At 34.7% G+C, this 16,899-nt stretch overlaps 1 protein-coding gene across 13 annotated transcripts in view; it reads right to left on the bottom strand.

Moving 5' to 3' along the window:
* The window catches only part of MBNL2 (muscleblind like splicing regulator 2), a 179,326-nt gene extending 162,700 nt beyond the window's left edge, over positions 1-16,626 (bottom strand). For 9 of the 13 annotated variants that reach the window (XM_023500527.2, XM_031958568.1, XM_023500524.2 and 6 more), the window contains exon 1: positions 16,380-16,626. The gene's annotated coding sequence lies outside the window, so the exon portion shown is untranslated. The remainder of the gene's footprint in view (positions 1-16,379) is intronic. The other 4 variants (XM_023500529.2, XM_012546256.3, XM_023500531.2 and 1 more) reach the window with 2 other exon arrangements.
* Positions 16,627-16,899: the final 273 nt, after the last annotated feature.

Below are 16,899 nucleotides of genomic sequence, written 5' to 3'. Positions count from 1 at the left end.
AGATATCTCCATCTGGATGTCCCATAGGAACCTCAAGCTCAACATAGCTAAGTCTGAATAAATCATTAACCCTAAATCTTTTTCCTTTTCCAGATTTTCCTTTTTGTCAGTCATCCTCATTTACCATGCTTGTAACATTCAGTTTCTTTGTTTTTGTTTCTTCTTCTCTACCTCTATAAAATGGACATTTCCTTTTTGTTTGACCTGATCAATATTTCCCATACTTCTCAACTCCTTGCCATTTTAATTGCCTCTACACTGATTTAAAGATTCATTATCTCTAGATCAGAGTTTAGTAATATTCTCTTATCAATCCTCCTTACTTTTCGACTCTTTCTAATTCACCCTTCACACCATTACCATATTAGTCTTCTTACTTCACAGGTCTGATCATGTAACTCAAATTAATTTAATGTCTCTCTCTTTAATTGTTTTTTACTGAATAAAGAACAAACATCATGGCATGGGAGCCAATGTGATTCCAACTTACCTTTCCAATTTCATCTCCTGCTATTATCCTTCATATGCTACAAGCAAAATGGGTCCTTCTTTTTCCCCAGAGTACGTTCCAAGTTTTTCTGAGTCAACTTCTTTACTCACTGTTCCTTGAATAGGACTTGAAAGGTCATTCCTTAACTTATTTGTTGACATACTACTAGTCCCTCAAGTCAAATTCCATTTCCTTCATGGAGCCTGCTTTTATCTCCTCCAAGCTGAGATTGTTTTATCCTTTAGATGATGTATAACATTTTTTTATTCTTCATGCACTTAACATTTAAAATTTTTCTATTGTATTCATCTGTGTAAATATCTTACTTTTCTTTTTTGCTGACTGTAAACTTTTTGATGGGACGCACTCTTTCCCAATAATCTTTCTAACTTCCACAGTGCGCTGTGCTTTGTACATGATAGGGATTTAGTGACTAACTGTTGGATGAATTTGGAATATATGTATGCTTTACTCCTCCAAAGATATAATAAAGTCTTTAAAGATTGGGATCATCTCTTTTATATCTCCTGCATTTATCTATGGTGCTAGGTATACTGTAGCTACTCAATAAATATTTTTGGAATTAAAATTATTTTAGCTCATGGCTTTGGATCTCATTTCTGCTCGAATGTAGAGAAGGGAACTTTTATATCCCAGTTACCTACAGTAAATTCTCTGATAGTTCTCTCACTACTTCTATTTTCATTCTTAACCCTTATGTTTTCCTTGAATACTGTTAAAGCGAACTTTGTCTCACTTCCTTCTTGTTTGTATATGATTCCTCTGGTTTTTAACTCCAGCTCTGTATTTCAGATGTGAAAGAACCATTGCAAATAATGAGTTGTAAGTGAAACAAACACAGATAATATGGTACCATGTCATATACTAAACTAGGACACTACTTCCAGGTTAGAGGAAAAGGTTATTGGTTCTAGGAAAAATCTTAAGCTTTTGCCTGCTTTGTCCTAGGGAAACAATAAACGGTACAGTTACTTTTCTTAGAATTAGAAGGCAGGAATGGACTGAGAAGTTATCTGATCCATCATCTTCCTGGCCCTCAGTAAAACCTTATGTGTATGTTTATATAATTGATATTAATGATATATAAGAGGCAGGTGGTTAAAAGGCTCCCTCCTGTCTCCTTCCTTTCAGTCTCCATACTTACATAAACACACACATACATACACATCTATATGACTGATTAGCTCAGTTGGTAATAGCTTTGAATTAATGAGATTAAATTCATGACTTTGATTCCAATATAGGGCAATTAGTTGTTCTCTGTTCCAGAGCCATGGGTTTCAGGATCTCACAGATGTGTGGGTATGGGTGAACACAGAGTGAGCTAGGTGAGAAGGTGACTATTACTACTAAACCTTTCCCATGTTACATATATGCCACCTTGTCACAAATGTTAGTCCTTTAGGTATGTTGTCTCTAATTTAGATCTCAAGTAGTGCTCAATGTTAAAGAAGTAGGTTGGTCAGTTTTGTAAGAGATGCTATACATCTTATGTGGTCAAAGGTTACAAAGGTTAGTGCCTGTTTTTGCAATGATTACACAACCAGAAAACATTAAAAGTTTGGATTCTGAAGAAAAGTATCTAACTTTCTCCTTCCCTCTTTCAATCCATCATCCTCTTTCTGAAATGTGAATGAAACAGAGTTTCCAATAAAGCTGGAATTTCAGGAGCCAATGAGAAGCACCCCCCTGCCCCCAATAAGGTTTAATTTCCTTCTCTGACATTACTAAAGTAAAGCTACCTGCTCAGATACTCATTCTTAGGAAAATACTTATTTTATTTAGGATTCATGCATATTCAGAGTTTCTAAGTTTATTTAGAATAAGAGTCTTTGTTTTATTTTATTTTATTTATTTTTATCTTGGACCACTTTGGCAGTCTAGTGAAGTTTATGGATTTCTTCTCAGAATGATGTTTTTAATTAATAAAACAAAATATCCCAAAGCACAAAAACCTATTAAATAAATATAAAAAGTATATATGTATATATATATATATATATATATATTAAAAGGATAAGCTCACAGATTGAGAGCCTCCAATCTAGGAGAATGATTGAGTGCTTCTTTTTGTATAGCTCATAATCTTTATTTACTTAAAAAAATAACATGTCTAGTCTAGCTTAAACAAATATTTTTCATATTATTTCCTTAATGGTGAAAAAAATTGCTAACAATGCTCTCAAAAAATGTTTTTTCAATCATTTATTCATTTGTTCATAATTTCCCCTCTAAGATAAGAATGGTTGATGCTACCCCAATTACTGAAATCATGTGGCAGTTATAAAGTGCTAAAAGTATAAGATATTCTTTCAACAAATACTGATTTATATGTCATATGCTGCTGTTATAATCATTATAAATATCATTGTTAACCACTAGCATATACTAAGTGCTCTCATTATTATTGTATGACAATTATTTTTGTCTTCTAATATATTTTATATGCTAGTTCAATATTCTTGTTATTATCCCTTAATATATACTATGGACTAGTGTTATCATTGTTGTTGTTGTTCATTCATTCATCCAGATACAACTCTTTGTAATCCCATGGCCCACTCTTCTGTCCTCCAGTATCTCCCAAAGTCTATCCAAGTTCATGTTCATTTCTTCCATGATAATAGCTATCTCATCTTCTGTTGTCCTCTTCTCTTTTTCCCTTCAATCCTTCCCAACATCAGATCTTATCCAATGAGTCCCTTCTCATTATGTGGGTCAAAGTATTTAAGTTTCAACTTCAGTATTTGTCCTTCTGCACTGGTGTTAATAGTATTACTATTATTATTCTCTAGCATAGCTATATACTAGTGTTATCATTATTTTCCTCAAGCAAAATTTTGCATAGTTGCTCATCATAACATGGAGATAACTCTGATAATATCTGCATGTAGAGAGTAAAGGAGATGGCTTGGGAGTGATTAAAATATATCTATTTTTAATATTTAAGATTTCCTTTCCTTTCAAGTTTCCTGTTTGAGATTTAAACTACTTTGGTTCAAGGAAAGAAAGAATAATTGCAGCTCTTCATTATTTCTTTTTCCCCAAAGATTTAGAGATGTGCTGTGTCTGGCAGTTCCCTATTTCAGGCCTAAAAGATAGAAGGAAGCATAGTTTGACATTGGGGGTGAACGCTTTTTGAATAGAGGTAAGGGAATGAATGTTAACTAGCTCTTTCCTCCTACTATCCTAGCCAGTGGCAAGTAGCCAACTGATCTTTTAATTTACTCCTTTGTTCTGGTAAGGATAAATTATGTTCTGCTTAGAGAAGTCTCCACTGGCAGTAGCATTTGGTTGCTCAGAGTAGGAGAAAAAGGCACATATTAAAGGGAAATTTTGCGTGGAAAAATTATGCTTAATTTTTCTTCTCAAAATGTGAGGATAGGAGAAAATGCACAAGGGAAGACATGAACAAGTAAATACTTTCTCTTTCTCCTCTGAGAATCTGAAAGTATTATAGCAACAGGCCCTGTGGGATAAACATGTGAAGAGAAATCTCTCTCCTTGCCCTCCTAGCAGATTCCTCAGTCTTGGCCTTGGGAAACTAGCCATCATTCTCATTAATGTCTGAACATGCAGGTATGATTATTATTTTTGATATTAAAATGTACATTATAACCTGTATTTGTACTAAACATATGGTCTTGGATAAAAAAAAAATCAGAAAACAAGACAGAACACTTCACAAAACCAATATCAGGATTTCCAGGATCCTACCAACCAACAACAGAACTCTTTATGTTGTGAACTGATGCCCTTCTTACATTAACTCCTAAGGACCCACGAGAGGAATAATGGCTAAAAGCCAATGACCTAAAATATACCTTTACTGATTAATTTTAATACAACAATTCGGAATTTTGACCTATTCAAACATACATAATGAAGAAATATTTTCTCATTATCTTCCACACTAATTATTAAGACAGAAGCCAGAGACCAGAACTTCAAATAAAATTCCACAGGGACAAGGCAATTAGCTCTAGATATACTATGTGGTTGATAAAGAGAACAAATATAAGTCAAAAAATCCCACTAGTTTTAAAGTGCCATCAACCTTCATGTTGGACATCTTTAGTAAATGGCCTCCAGCCATTCCTTATCAAAAACAATGTGTCATAGTAGAAAGAGTGTTGAATTGGCAATTAGAAAATCTAAGTCTGAGGCTCAGCTTCTCTACTGGCTATGAGGCAAGCCATTTAAACCCTCTGACCTTCAGGTTCATCATCTATAAAATGGGTATTTGTTCTATCTACCTCAAAAGACATTTCAAATTGCAAATTGTAGATCACTATATTGATATGAATCTATAGCTGTGAGTCACTATATTTTCACCTCCTGTAAAAATTATGTTCTCTTTCCTTATTTTCTATTTATTTATTAATTATGGTTTGAGTTCCCCATCATGAATTAAAGCAAAGAAGGAAATTTCTGCTCCCTAGTGGTCAAGTAGAAATCTGTGGTTTAAAATATATATATATATATATATATATTACATATTTTTTAAAAGGCAAAAACAAGTTGTATTAAAGAGATCAAGCTTATAATTCATTACTTTAAAACACGCAAGCTCATACACAGCTCCAATATTAAAAACAATAGTAGCATTCTTATAATTCTTATAATCAACCATTTTTAAAAATTGGGAATGGATCCAAGATATGGGCTTTTAAGTTAAATTTAGACGGGAATTTTTAGTCAAAAACTGAAGAGCTCACATTAATACAAAGCATGAAAGCTTCAAAGCAGATACAGATCCTTCTTTCTGCAGAATTAAATATGGTTACTTTATCAATAACATGGTATCAAATACCCTTCTCTTCCTATATTTCTTTGATTGGTTGATCCCTAAGGGGGCTTGGGTGAGGAGAATATTCCTTTTCCCTAGGTAGCAGCTAGATAGCACATTTGATAGAATTCTGGGCTTAGAATCAGGAAGACCTCAGACATCTAGTTTCAGATCTTATGAGGTTGTATGACACTGGACAAATCATTTACCCTCTGTGTACCTCAATTTCCTCATCTATAATATAGGGATAATTATAGTACCTACTCTCCAAAGTTGTAAATTAAATGAGATATTTGTAAAGAACTTGTAAACCTTAAGGGTTACATAAATACTTTCATCATCATCATTATTACCACCATCATCATCATCACAATTTCTATAAAAGGATAAGAAGTTAGTTCTATGGGTTCTGACATAGACTGCTTTTGCTTGGCATAGGATTTAGCTCCTGAGAAGAACCTAGCACATTCTTATCAGAGAATTTTGCTGTCTTTGCATGTGACTTTTGGGGGACTGATTGAACTCAAGGTCATGGTCAGTCTCCAGAAAACACAAGACTATTTGTAAATTTTTAAAATCATTTTTTGAGCTACAAAATGTACAGTTTGATACTTGTAAGGCCTTATCTAGAAATTGTTCCCAAAACTGTTATATTTTCATGAATATGAAGAAATAAATATATTCTAAAAATATACATAGTTTCACTTTGAAAATAATTTTCACTCTAGTATTGTTTTTTGTTTGTTTTTGATAGTTACATCCCAAGGAACAGAATGTTTTAGAGTACCTTATTATCCCCTGGCTATAGGGCATGGGGTGTTTGAAAGACAGACCAGAACTGGATAGTGGATTCCTGGACACATGCATACTTACTAGCTGAAGCAAAGACTGATAGCTCCTAGATAATCTATTAATTAACATAGAAAGATAATAGACTTAGGATTTTAAAGTTTTGCTTAACACTTGTTTCCACCTTGCTCTAAAATGTCCTAAGAGGGAATTTGGAGCAAAGGCTCTTGTTTATGTCATGGGAGAAATTGTGGTCCACAAAATATTCTGTCTAGTTTTTAAGAGGTCACTAAATCAGCTCAGGGAGGATTGCAGAATGGAAGCAGGCCTATTAGACTCTCAGTCTAGTGTTCTGACCACTATCTGGGAAAGCTAATCTAAACCTGATTTAAGAAACACACTTCCGAATGAAAACAAAACCACAGTGCAGACATGTAAACAAACACATCCTCCTTCCCTGGCCTGCTGAGGTTGGACAGCAGGGGCTGAATCCCTTGTGATGGTGGGGAGGGTCTGTCTCCACAGAAACATGAGCTGGTGGCAGGTTATATACACAATAAGCAAACTCAGGCAGAGGCAGAACATCCATCTTGAGCCACTCAACAGCCTGGAAATGGGAAAGTGATGAGGAGTTCAGCTGTTTTCTAGAGAATGCTACAGCTCTTTGCTTCTCACCTTGATTTTTGGGAAGAGTTGTCATAGTTGAGGGAGTTTGGTACTGTATGACCCCTTTGTGGAAATGCTTAAAGCTATTTCAGGTTTGGACAAGCAGCAGGCACCACACACATGCCAGGGAACTATTCAGGCAGCAGAATTCCTCAGTTTCTAAGGGGTTCTAAACATCTATCACAAACATCAGGAGATATTAATCTTGGAGTGGCCAGATAAATGATAGGATAATTTTCTAATTTCTTTTTTTTTTCTTACTACTATCCCAGTGAAGTTCTTTTCTTCCTGATAACTGTAGCTTAAAAACAGATTTAGACCAACTCTAGAAATAACCTAGATCCTACAGGGTCTTACATTTACACAAGCATTTATTAAGTACTATGTGTCAGGTACTATGCTGATACTGGAAAAATAAAGACAGATGAAATAATTGTAACCCTAGAGAGACTTACCTCCTATCTGAGATAACAATTTGTCCGTGTGTAGGCATATTCAAAATATATTTAAAAATAAATACAAACTAATGGAAGGAGAGGCAAGCATGAGTATTAGTAGAGTCTTCATGTAAAAGGTGGTACTTAAATTGAATTTTGAAGAGGACTTAGTGATTTCTAAGAGGGAAGTGAGAAGGCAAATATGGGGGACAGCCAGTACAAAATCATAAAGTCAGGAGATGGACGATCTATGTGAGGAATAGTAAGAAAGCTAATTTAGCTGGATTGTAGAGTGTATAAAGGGGAATAATGCATAATGAGATTGGAAATATAGGTTGGAAACAAAGTAGCACAAGGGATACAGCTCTGAGCCTGGAATCAAGAAGACCTGAGTTCAAATCCAGACTCAAAGACTCAATTAACTATGTGACACTACATAAACTACTTATCCCTGGTTGTCTCAGTGTTTTGTTTTTGTTTTTGTTTGTTTTTTTTTCAAATGGAAAATAAACTGGAGAAGGAAATGGCAAACCACTACAATATCTTTGCCAAGAAAACTCCAAACGGGGTCATGGGGAGTCAGACACAATTGAAATGACTGAACAATAATAACAAAATTAAATATTAAATGTTGCCACTTCTATTTGTTCCCAGATGCAATAGGGAATCAATAGATTTTATTAAGTGTGCATGGAGGAGAAAGAGAAAGGTTGCAGTAATATAGTCAGATTGAGGCAGAGAGACTAGTTAGGAGGCTCTAATAGTCGAAGTTAAAGGTGAGGAGAGGCTAAACTAGGAAAATGGTAAGAGGAAGACCACAAGAGAGGTGGTGGATGGAGAAACACAAATGATCTTTACTTCATTATATGCAGAAATTCATATGGTAAACCATTCAAATAAAATACTTCCTCTTCCCACAAGGTGCACACATGTATATGCAGATGAAGAATGTGCTGGGTTTTACTAATATAAAAACTCTTCTGAGATTAAGTTTCTTGTTACTAGTGAAATGCTAACTTTTTAAATCTCTCACTTTTCAATCCAAGAACAAAATTCATTTTTCACCTTTCTCATGCTTATGTGTATGAAACAAGTATTTCCCTTTCAACCACTGTTCTAAAATGTATTAGAATATTAACCTTCAATTGTATTGTTGCTATTACATATGACATTTCTCAGAGAAACCAAAAACTATAGAGATCAAGGTTAAAAAAAAAAAAAAAAAAAAAAAAAACTTTGGGAAGTCATGTTGCTTCCTCCAGAGCCAAAGAAATTGGTATGTTATTGAATTCCAGATTTCTTCCTGGAATTTTCTCCACCCCTAATGTTTTTACATTGTGCCTGGAATGTAATACGCAAGTAATAAATGTATTGTTTTTCTTTCCTCTTTTGGTGTCTATGATGTTGAATTTTTCTAATCTTCTTTCTATATTGTTATTCCTTTTTCTTTCTCTTTTTTCCAGTGCCTCCTCATCTGGTTCTAACCATAAATGTTTTTCAAGGCGTGGTCTTTGATCATATATTCCTTTCTTTCTTTGTACTCATTCAGTAAACTCAACAATTCCCATATTTATAGCTATGACCTCTGCAGATGAATCATAACACCATAGCTCATAGTTCACTTTGACTTCTCCTCTGGATTTCATTTTCCAACTTCTATATGCCCTACAAGATGCCCCTTTTGGATTTTTGCTCTCCTTAAACTTACTATGTGGAAAATTGAACTCATCCTCCTCCTTGCCCTAAATAGATCACTTTCCCAAATCTGTTAATGCCAATAAAACTGCCATCCTTACTATCAGAAACCCTTACTCTTCTTTATCTTGACATATACAGTCATTCAACAAAGCTTCTGATTGTTTGTTATTCCCTTCCAAATATCTTTGAAATTCAACCTTTCTTCTCCATTCCAATTGCCACCTTTACTCCAGGCCTTCACTATCTCATGCCTGTGTTGCTGCAAGAGCTTTACATCTGGTCTCATTTTCTCTGGTCTCTCCTTCCTCCAGTTTATCTTACATAATGCTACCTGATCAACTTCCCTGGAATAGTTGTCTCACTCATAGTTGTCTACCTCATTAATCTCAAACTCTTTTGCCAGTTTTTTCCCCCTTAAGGTCCTACATAATATGTTCTCATTTATGTATCCAAATGGTTCTCCCTTTATTCCCTAATAGGGAATCTCTTCTCTAAATTCAAGTCATTGTTACCCGTTGATGCCAAACTCATTACCATTTCTGCATCATTTCATGTTTCTGATGTTTTCCCCTTCTGGAATACACACATACATACACACACACACACACACCCCTACATGTATATATATATATATATATATATATATATATATATATATATATATATATATATATATATATATAATATGTATATGCATGTATATATATATGTATATAGAGACATAAATGTGATATATACATATATGTATATCTTTTTCTTCCCTCTGCTAATCTAGATACTTCTCTAATACTTTGTACACATCTAAGTAGCATCTGATAGTATAAGATTTGTTTTTTTTCAAATTATTTCATCTTTATCAGCACTATCTTTAGTTAGAATGAAAGAACCTTGAAGTCAATGAACATTTTTTACACCTCCCTCCATCCTCAAATCATGGTGGTCATAAAATAGGAATTCCATAAATACTTTTTGATTAATAGGTTGCTGTCAGAAGGCTTTTTTTAAAGTAAAGAAATGGAGCCAATTTCTAATAATTTCTAACTATCAATTGATGGTGCCACGTTTAACTCAATTATTATTTCAAAAGGCCAGACAAGATACTCCCATGTCAAACAACAGTGCAATTTTAACTACAAATTATTTTATTTCACTAAATACTATATTCATACACACTCACTCATTTATACATGATATTGATGTACTATAATTTAAACTGTCTACCTGATGCAAATTTTAAGCTTATTAGAATAAAAGCAATTAACCTCCCACCTTCAAACTTTTCTTTCAATATCTTTCCACTCCATCCCTCTCTCTGCCCTTCACTCCCTCTTTGTCCCTTCTTTTTTTCTGCATTCATATTAAAATTTTAAGTATCCTCAGAAATATGTTGTATGGACACAATTATCTCAAAGATAAAAGTCTATCAATTTTATCTATCAATAAATTTTCTAGTACATTTTATCCAAAAATCCATTGGGAAAAACCAAATATGGGAATAAAGAAACTAACAAGCAGAAACACTTAAATAAATTGAATGAATGAAATATGTTTGTATTATTATAGTCTTCTTCACAACCACTTTTATTGTAGGAATTTAGAATTTTATGAGCAATGTGTTAGTATTATCCAGGGACCTGGATTCAAATTCTGCCTACTTCTTACTTGTGTGACCTTGAACAAGTCACTTAAAGTCTCAGGTTCCTCATCTAAAATTACACAATTGGACTAATGGGTCTGTAAACATTTCCAGCTGCTTTAAGTTTACAATCCTATCACCTTATAAGGACCCAGGGTAAAAATGCAAATTAATATTAAAATTTAGAATAAAAATCATATATTCTGACTTCCAACAAAGAACTTTAAAAAATTAGATTGCACAGTTTCCTAAGACAAATTTATACTAATCTTTGCCATTACTGAACCCAACCTGTTTCTTTGCTCCAAACTAATAATATGTATTGTCCAGTGGGATACTTGGAGGAGGTGTTGGCTAGAGAAAAGTAGGAACAGGAGGCTAGAAGTTGAAGACTTCATGATATCCCCAGACTATTTACTTATCCAGAAAGGCTAGCATATAGCTTATTCTTGTTTCTAAGATTTGATCAGGAAATGAGATTTTCAGTTTGTTTTGTTTTAGCTATATTTTGCCTTTGAATGTCTCATTTAAAGAATGTAAGACACTTTCAAAAAAAATTTGTTCTCTTCTCCAATAATTCAAAAACACAAGAAATATACATAGAAAAAAATCCTTAAAATGATAAGCAGTAAATCCATTTCCAAGATAGGTCTGGACACTTGATATAATTGATAATAGGGATTCTGAGATGAAGCAGCTCTTTCTAACAATGTAGGCCAACATTTTCTCTGCAACTTAAAAATGTAAGAAACTTAACAAGGATTACATATTTTATGGATCAGTGGAAGAACTTGACCCCAACTCTTCCTGAGGTTGAAGCCACCTCACTATATCTTATATCATATCTCCTATATAGGTGGTTCCAAAAACTTCTAGAAGAGTTATTTCTAGATTCAACCCAAATTTGGAATTGTTGATTCTCCTTCACTAGTTCCTAAACTCATGTCACACACAACTGATCAGTCTTTTGGGTTAATATGCTTTCAGCATTTATGTACCATATTATAACTATATTAATTTGTATACATTGTATTTTAAAAACCATCCTTGAATTCCATATATGTTTGTGAATATGCATGTGTGTAGAAATTGTATGGACATTCAATTACTGTAAATTATTACTTCTTAATGGCAGCTGCATGTCACACACATGTTTGTATATATATGTGTGTGTGTGTATAAAGACTGTCTGAAAAGACACATGCCTTTTAAGGGCCTCTTATATACTCTAACATATGTTTCTTACCTAATGCGGCATTTTTACCTTAAACATAAGTCAAATATCTAGGGCATACCTTCTGTGTGGTTTACAAAACTATGGTTTCTAAGTTCAGAGAATTATATGCATCTGTGATGAATTTTTAAAGCTGAATCTCCTTTCCCCAGCTTTGGGACTTTCCCAGGTAGCTTTTTCCTATCACCTAGCTGGTACATGCTTAGGAAATGTAAATTAACTTTAATAGTAGAAAAAGAAACATATAATTAGGAAGGTAAATATGCTTTTAAAAAAGATCACAATGCCCTGAGGGCCAGGAGTCACTTTTCCTTGATAGATTGAAGACTGTGGGTTCAATCAGATACACTCCCCACTGTTGTAGAAGAATGGGACTAAGTCCAAGATTATTCCCTAATTGGTTGGAGTCCAGAAATTCTAAAATGATGTGAACACGAGCTTTAACAGAGAACTGCTATGGGACATACTGTGAATATAAAACATGGACCCAGTGATTTCATACTCTTGGAATTTTCATTGTTTTTTATATTCAATTGTGGTGACGAAGAGTCCTTATATTTGTTTTTCCAAAAAGTATCACTACCAAATCTGATCCCAAACTGGATATAATTTAATTGTCTGAATGGTTAACATTACTAAGTTTTGTATATACATTCCACAATGATTTCCCTTAAATTACAATTTTGTAAACCATACATCAGGCATGCCCTAGCCTTCATGCATTAGATAATGGACTTAGATAATGGACTTCATCCATTAGATAACAAACTCTTTGACAGAAACTAAATGGAGGCAAAAAATGATCCTGTCAACCTTTATTTCAGAGTGTTGATATCTATCATAGCAAAGGGAATTTTCTACACCAAATCTTGCTTTAAAAAAAATTGAAATTGCTCAACTTTATGCAACAAAGCTTCTTATCTTTAAACATTTAACTTTTTGTGCTAGAAAATTGAAATATCTCAAGCTAAACCATTCAGTACAACTTGTACTCATTTGTTTTACACAAACTTGCTCATAATAACATTTTTTTAAACTCTTTAATATGATTATTATCACAACTGTAATTAGCAAGATTTTTAAAAATCTCAACTGATCAAAAAAACTTGGAGTAAAAAGTTCTATAAAAAATTTATAACAAACTCTGGTATTTATCTTCTTGCCTCATTATATTGAAAGAGAAACAAGTATAAAATGTCAAATTACTTGACTGCACTCATGACACCCTCACTCATCACTCCTGCCAGGTACATCTTCTTGCTATAATTCATTAGTCTTTAGGTTGGCCTTAAAGAACTGACTCCCACCAAAGTAGGAAAAACATCAAGGTTTCTAGAAGCAACATTAGCTCAAATTGATTACAGATACTCAGTCTTTTCCTTCCCTTGTAAAGGACTTGTTGACCTGTCAATCTCCTGGCAGGTCTCCAGACCTATACCTGGGATTTGGGTCCACAAAGTGTCTAAACTACAAATGACTGCAGTGTTTACCTGTTCCTGAATTGTAAATCCTCATTCTGAACTATAGTTTCACCTTCTTTATTTCCAAACTCCCAGCTGGACTCTGATTCTTCATACCAAACTATCCATATAGACATTCCTGTACTTTTTCCATCTTTGTCTGCTTGTCTGATATCAACATTGCCTCATTCCTAGTTGGGCCATGTTATCCTCCTGCCTAGTTTGATGGATTCAGATATCTAAAGAGACAAAGAGATTTCTCTACTGTGTAATTATCACCCTAAAACCCAACATACAAACAGTCACTTGAGATTATAATGTTTCTTCATTAATCAGAAAGCTTTACTTGGCACAATTTCAAAAATGTTTGTAGGATGGTAACACAGTGTAACTTTTAGTTTTATTTTAATCTAAGCAATTCAAGGTGCCTTTCCTTCTATCTTTTCTTGAAGATAGCATGGAAAGATAAGAAGAAAACATCTCCATTGTAAGTGACCCAAATTTAACTTCAGGTAGGACACACTTTTCAGCTCCTTTCTCAACACCTAATTCTTATCTCTTGCATACAATCTTGGCTGCCTGGTCTTGAATACCCATGTAATACGCTAAAATTTTGGACCTGGCTACTATACTTATTTTTCTAATTTATTTTTGTTGCAAAACAATGAATTAAGCTAACATTGAAAAAAAAAAAAGGCAGTCAAACAGCAGTGATGACTATTTTATTTGAAAGCATTTCTTTAATTTACTCTGTCCTGTGTTTTCTATGGTCACAAACTTCCCACAAGAGCCAAACTAAATAATATTAAGCCTTTTCTTAAAAACAAGATCTATAATTAGAATTTTTTTATTTACACAGTCTTGGTTGTGTTAATTCTCTCACTGTGCTCTGTTTAGCTGGGGAAATTAATCTTGCAGGATAAGTATGAAAATTTCCAGAAAAATAAAACTACGCAAGACTGTTAAGGGTTAAGTATACAACGACCATACATCTTAATTCTGGGACGCTTTTGCCTAGACAGTTCCATTAATACTGGGGCTTTATGCCTTTGAATATTAAAGACATAATTTTACCCAGGGAGAAACAACTTTTTTGAATATAAAAGATCTCATACTACCAAAAATTACAAGGTAATGGGGACAGTGTTGCTCACTTTAAATATGGAAACACTGCGGTAGTGACTTGGCTAAGGTTACACAATCAGCTAGTGTGAATATAGAATAGGATCTGGAACTCCTGACACAAACTGTTCTAATCAAAATTCTTTCGTAAAAAGCTTGCTATTAAAGACAAACTTGCACATGGATGTCTAATAATAGCTTCCCACCTGTGCCGCATTAACTGCTATCACCTTCCTGTTCTTCTGGCCCTCCTGGACCAATGTATGGTGGTGGTATAGAGTCTTTGCACAGCAGCAGCTGTTGCCACCATGATGACTACCCTTGGACTCTGGTGGAAGCTGCCTCCTCAGTGCTTGTTCTGGGAAGACTAGATATGGTGGCAACTGTCTGTATGCACCAAAAGGGAGGATGGGCCAGAGAAGCTCTCTGCTTCAGTGTGCCAGCACCTCTCGTCATTCCCTCCCCCCTCCCAATCCAGGCACCAGACAGAAGGCCTTTACTGTCTGATTATCAGGCAGGTATTAGATAGAAACCCTCTTAACAATTCAGGTCAGTTCAGAATTTAGACATTTCACCATTTGAAGACATAACTCAGGACCTGTCGATCTGGAGTTAAAATTCTTCTCACCAGAGCTTGAATACAAGAACAGACAGCAGAAATAGTTGGGAGATGACGTCAGAAGTTCTGGGCTAGTGTCCTGCACTTCTCCTTGAAAGTAAAATCAGTGGGTCTAGAAGAATCTATGTGGCATTGGACTTGTTTTTAACTAAGTCATGGGGCTAGTCCATGGAAAATTAGGTGAGAGTCCTTAGAAAAATCACTTTTCTTTAGAGATAAGAAAATGCCGTTTAAATGCCATTTTAGTCTTACATTAATAAACATTATCCAATTATAAAAAATCTTTAAATGTAACCATTGTTAATGTGACAGTAAATGGTGTTTTGAAGAGCATTCTCTGTGGTGCGAAGGGAAGAGCTAGGCTTTCTTTCCTCGCTTCAGTGCTTGCTAACTATTCTGAAAATGTTACACATTTATTGTAAACACATGCTTCCATGGCCTAACAAAAAGGCACTGATCCCCTCTGCCTTGCAGAATTTAAAACAGAAAGGGCAGTGAGAATTCCTCAACAAATATAGCCCTTCATTTCCCGATGCCAAGCGTGTTAAATATAAATCTTCTCCATCATTTCCCACTCTTAGTTCTCAGGAAGAAAGTTGATATGGTTCAGCATAGTGAAAACACAGCTTTAAAAGCTAGCCTGCCCTCATTAAATTATTCTGCTGGCTGTGTGTTCTCATTAAAAATGCATAAAGATCAGATAATTGCAGTGAGCATTATTCACCCAGCTTTACTTTTTTATATAATGGTTCTACTTCTAAGCTGGAAACAAAGACTCAGCCTTGCCAGAAAAAGAACTGTAAACATTGAGCTACAGTATCAAAAACTTGCCAGAAACTGCCTGGCTATGTTATTAAAAATGTGCTTTTCAAACTCCATTAAAAGGCACAATGTATCCGAGATGTTTCAGTTCTTGGTTTCTAAACAGACTGTTCTTTTTTATTTGGTCAATCATTCTACCGAAGATTATTTACAGAAGAGGTTTTTATTTTTTTCTTTCTCCCACCAATTATGAGTCAGTTTTTCAAATCACATAGTCATCGTAAACTTTATTGATTTGAGGGTTAACTATCCCTGTATGAAACCTTTCCAGAGCAAGCTATGAGAAGGCTATGAAGAATCCAATTAAGTAGCACAGTAGTTTTCGAAAGACCTATCGATCTTTTCCTTAAATAAATCACGATTTTCTATCTCACCCTTAAATCGAATGGTTTTGATTCAAGTTGTGCTTCCTTTTTTTCCCTGAAAGGAAAATGTTACGTAAAACTCTAGTTTCTCCTTCAAACGCTAGCTACATTTGCATCGGAGGAATTCAGTTTCACTGGCTTCCCTAAGCAACACACATGGTATGCAGCACACTGCAGCAAACTCTTTAAACATTCAAAAAAAAAAGGGGGGGGGGACAATGAATCTCCTACCTTATTTAGCTCTGTCTGCTCCTCACGTTTGCAATAGGCACAGGACCATCTGGTAAAATCAAACGGTCAAACCTTTCGCACTGCATCATTAGGAAGAAACGTTCGGATAAATACTTCTCATTCCCTTTTTATTGTACTCAGCAAGCCTTCTGCCTGGGAATTTTCCCCTCAGATGATGAAGCAAAGACACGGTCTAAACTCTGTTGCTGTAAGACTGCAGCCCTTCCTTCCAACAAGTCCCTCCCAGTCGATGTTAGCCAATCAACAGTCATTTCGTCAGCTCTACTGGTCTGAAACTGGTTGTAATAGGATGACTGACAAGGCAACACAGCACTTGTAATATGTGAAAACAGTGCATCCATACTGATGAAAAAGGAATTTCCCTCTCAGAAGAAAGCAGTCATAGCATGAAGATAAAGTGGCATATAACTGGCAATGCAGGGATATAGGAAGCTAAAGACTACCCCCTTTATTTTTAATGGTCTCGTGTTTGTGGGATAGATGCTATTACAAAATGCAA

This window comes from Sarcophilus harrisii, chromosome 3 (assembly GCF_902635505.1).
Source record: "Sarcophilus harrisii chromosome 3, mSarHar1.11, whole genome shotgun sequence".
Lineage (NCBI taxonomy): Eukaryota > Metazoa > Chordata > Mammalia > Dasyuromorphia > Dasyuridae > Sarcophilus > Sarcophilus harrisii.
The sequence above is the reverse complement of the archived record's forward strand: the minus strand, read 5'-3'. Positions and strand labels throughout refer to the sequence as shown.